We start from the raw sequence: 4,330 nt of genomic DNA, 5'->3' as shown, positions 1-4,330 counted from the left end.
ACACACACACACATTACTGTCACACTCTTTTTCATGTCCTTGAGCTCTGAAACACACACACACAAACACACACACACACCCAGACAGCCGTCACACACACTTCACATCCATCCACACTCACATGCCACCATGTTGACTCACTTGTCATGAGATGGATGGAAGTGGAGGAATGACACACACATCACATCCACTCAGTGTGTGTGTGTGTGTGTGTGTGTGTGTGTGTGTGTGTGTGCATGCGTGCGTGCGCTTTTTATTACTCATGTTGTTGAGTATTAAATTTGTGTACGCGGTCACATTGCAGGGACTGCCTTGTGGTGTCTGGAATGTCCTAACAAGTCCTCACATTTGGAATGTAAGACTTCAATTAAGTTGGGTTTAAATCTAGATTAACTTTAGCTGCGAGTAAAGTTAGTGTTGAATTACCGTTTGGGTAAAGTCAGAATTAGTTGAGGGTAAAGTTAGGTTTAAATTAATGTTAGATCTAAGGTTAGATTTAAGGATAAATTCAGGTTTAAGCTAACACTACGTCTAAAGTTCGATTTAGTTAAGGATCAAGTTAGGTTTAAATTAACATTCGGTCTAAAGCTAGACTTAGCTAAGCGTAGAGTTAGATTTAAATAATATTAGGGTGAAGTTAAGTTTTAAAATCAGGGTAAAGCTAAACTTAGTTAAGGGTAAAGTCAGGTTTCAATTAACAGTTAATTTAGTTCAGGATAAAGTTTGGTTTAGATTAACATTAAGTCTAAAGTTGGATGTAGTTCAGGATAAAGTTAGGTTTAAATAAATATTAGTGGGTTTTGTTACAACATTAGTTAGGTTTCAGTTAACATTAGGGCGACGTTAGACTTAGTTAAGGGTAGAGTTAGGCTTAAATTAATGTCAGGGTGACGTTAAGTTTTAAATAAAATCAGGATAAAGCTAAACTTAGTTAAGGGTAATGTTAGCATTAAGTTGTGTGTAGAGATATGTTTAACTTAAGATGAAGGTAGAGTAGGGTTAGATTTATGTCAGGGTAAAGTTAGTTTCAGAATTACACAGTTATAAACTTATATTTAGCTGTTTTTGTTCAGGGTAATGTTAGGTTTAAGTTAGACTTAAATTAAGATTCGGATAAAATTAAATTAAGGTTAACGTTAGCTTGGGGGTAAATTTAGGTTTAAATTTTGGTTAGGTTCAAATAAAGCTTGGATTAAGATTAGGGTGAAGTTAAGCTTAGGTTAGGGTTAACTTTGAAGAATAAAGTTAGGTTTAGGTTAGATTTAAGTGAGGTTTAAATTAAGGTTATGTCGTTAGGTTTTAGTTATGGTTGAAATTTGTTTAAAGTAAGTTAGGTTTAAGTTTAGGTTTGGTTCAAGTTAACCTTCAGGGCAAAGTCTGTTGTTTAGAGCAAAGTTTAGATTTACGTTTGAGAGCTGAGTGTCCTCATAAAGACGGAAGAGCTGGTGAGCATCATGATGACTGGCTAGCTCGTCATACTTCCTGTGTTGCGTTGTGGTGCGACGGTGAGCCGCTCTTACTGTAACGCTTACGTCACCTGCGCGTTTTTATCCAATCAGCATCGATCGCTGTTACCGTAGCGCTTGTTTGCGATCGGATTCCGTGACTGAAGCTCGAAGCCCGACTCAGCCGCCTGGTAGTACTTTTAACTGCATTACCACCGACTGCGCAGAGCTTTTCATTACACCTGAGCAGGTTTTACCGTAATGACTGGATGCGAGGAGCCCCCGGTTATCTGAACGGCGTTTGGTATTGGACCTGCTGTTCCTGTAAACCGAGCGTCTTCATTTGATCTGTTGTGTAATTAATGTTTGTTTCTCCTGCAGCCAGCGCTCGGATCAGAAGTTTGTGCTCGAGTTGTTTGTTTGTCTGGTTCCTTACCGTAATGTCTGGATGAGGAGCCCCTCGGGGATGTTTTATTACGTTAAAATAGATTTTTGTTCCTGTAATGTTTGTGTAAGCAGTTCGTCAGCACATTGATTTTGGATTGTTTTTCCGTGTGGCTGTAGTGGATGCTCACGTTGTGCAGACGAACAGTTTTGTTGTTCGTTGGCTGTTTGTCTCTAAATGCAAATTTCAGTTTTAAAATCCGACACTTAGAGAAACTAGTTCATGTTTGTGTGGCATCATGTGCAGAAAGTTGCGTTTAAATCCTGAAACAGTTATCAGTGATGATCAGGACGGACGCAGATGTAAGAGACGAGGACAGGTTCGTCTTTGGTGGAACTTTTCCAGAGTTTCCCGTCAGCGCTGACTGATGAGTGCCTGTTTTTGATCCGGAGCATTAAGCTGTTGTTCCCGTCGGCTCATGCATGATACAGGAGCCGAACGGTGAATAAATCATGATGCTAATAGACGCTCGCTAACTTCACGTGAGCTCCGGTTTTTTCGGCGTGAAGCGTCACAAAAAGGCCGAAGCTGCTCTCACACGGCTGCGTTATGTAAAGCTTACATAACCGGACGCTTGATTTACACGTGTCCTTAACGAATTAGCGGCACCAGCTCCCACCAAATGTAAGGTGATAATGGAAGCAGGCGGCTCGCTGACTCACAGCCGCTGCTTAAAAGCTTCCCAGCTGCGGCGGCGGCGGTGGCCCGGCGGGGGCGGAGCCAGCCGGGACGGGTCACCGCGGTGGGCTCGTGACCGCGGGGTTGTCGGTTTGAATCCCCATGCAGCGTCTGCGCGGCGGCGGCGGCCTCCTCCGTGACTCACAGCGCTGTTGGAGCAGAGGTTTGCCGGTGACTCAGCCGGAGTCGCAGAAACTCCTCCACATGTTCAGCAGCTTCTGTCTGCTGCTGATGTGGAGGAAAGTTCACCTGAACGTCGGCACCGAGCTGCATGTTTCATCCCTTCACCGCTTTTTTTCACACCTTTCAACCTCAGAAAAACTTCACGGAGAAGAAATGAAACACATAAAGTCCTGCAGCATGAAGGAGGAGGAGGAGAGAACTCAGAGACGTCTTCTGTCAGCAGGACTCCGAACCGCACAGAGAGACACAAAAAGATGCTAAAGAGACACGACAAGGACACAAAACCACACAGAACTGAGGCATAAAGGTGCAAAAATGTAATGAAAATGACACAAAAAGGTGGCAAGACAATAAATCACACAAAGAGGCAGAGAAATGACACAAAAGGATGCGAAAATGTCATAAAATGTACATAAAATCACACAAAAACGTACAAATCTGAGGCAAGAAGATGCAAAATGTCATGAAAATGACATAAAAAGACAATAAAGAGACACAAAAACAACACAAAAATACCACCGAAAGATNTGTTTTGTGTCTCTTTGTGGTAGTTTTGTGTCTCTTTGTGGTTGTTTTGTGTCTCTTCTGCAGCCATTTGCTTCCTGCAGTCGTTTTGTCGTGTAAGTTGTGGTTTTGTCTGTGCGTGCTTTGAAACAGCATCGAGTTGTGTTCCTTTTGCTTCTTTCTTTTCTCTTTCTCAGCTTTTGCGTGTCTCTTTGTGGTGATTTTGTGTCTCTGTGGCGGTTTTGAGTGATTCTGAGTCTTTGCTGCAGTTTTTTTTTTGGTTTGTCGGTCAGATGACGACTGTTTCTGTCTCTCTGTCGTCCGTTTGTGTCTTTTTGTGTCTCAGTATTCGGTTGTCCGTCTCCGTTTGACTTCTCTTGCTGATCATTTTTGTGCGTCTTTGCAGCCATTTTGCATTTAATTGTGTTCTTTCTTTCTGTCTGTGGTCGATTTGTGTGTATTTCTGGTGTTTTGTGAGTGATTTTGTGTGTCTTTGTGGTGATTTTGTGTGTCTTTGTGGTGATTTTGTGTGTCTTTGTGGTGATTTTGTGCTCCCGCTGCAGTTTATTGTGTTTGACGTGATGTCCGTTAGCTTGGAGTCGACCCTTTTTGTCCACTTGTGTGTCTTCGTGGTTGTGTCGCGTCCGTCGTGTCGGTTTGTGTTCACTTTGCTTCTCTCTTTGTCGGTTTTTTGTTTTTATTTTATTTTTTTGTAAAATCTCTCCTCTCAGAGTCGATGATTAATTTCAATAACTGGCAGCTGATTGCGAACTAAACAAAATGTTAGATGTTTGATTTTACTGCTGGGATTCAGAGACTGAAGTAAACCTGGACACACACACACACACACACACACACACACACACACACACACAACACGGCGTTTCTGTCTCCCAACAGAGGTGGCACAAAACAGTCTCCCCCGGCAACCAGAACTGGGATACGGTTGCTATAGCAATGCTAAGTACTCTCTTCCTCCCGGACTCGAGTTTACCTGAGTGTTATAATTAGAGGTGTGTGTGTGTGTGTGCGTGTGCGCGCTGTGTGTGTGTCTGTGTGTGTGTTTTAAATCCCG

At 42.6% G+C, this 4,330-nt stretch overlaps 1 protein-coding gene across 1 annotated transcript in view; it reads left to right on the top strand.

Annotated features, from left to right (window-relative positions):
- Positions 1-4,330, top strand: part of LOC103368275 (sodium channel protein type 2 subunit alpha-like) — a 157,211-nt gene that overhangs the window by 47,867 nt on the left and 105,014 nt on the right. The window lies entirely within an intron of this gene.

Source organism: Stegastes partitus, unplaced genomic scaffold, assembly GCF_000690725.1.
Source record: "Stegastes partitus isolate 25-593 unplaced genomic scaffold, Stegastes_partitus-1.0.2 Scaffold1137, whole genome shotgun sequence".
NCBI classification, from domain to species: domain Eukaryota; kingdom Metazoa; phylum Chordata; class Actinopteri; family Pomacentridae; genus Stegastes; species Stegastes partitus.
Note: the sequence above shows the minus strand (reverse complement) of the source record. Positions and strands in the feature narration are given on the sequence as shown.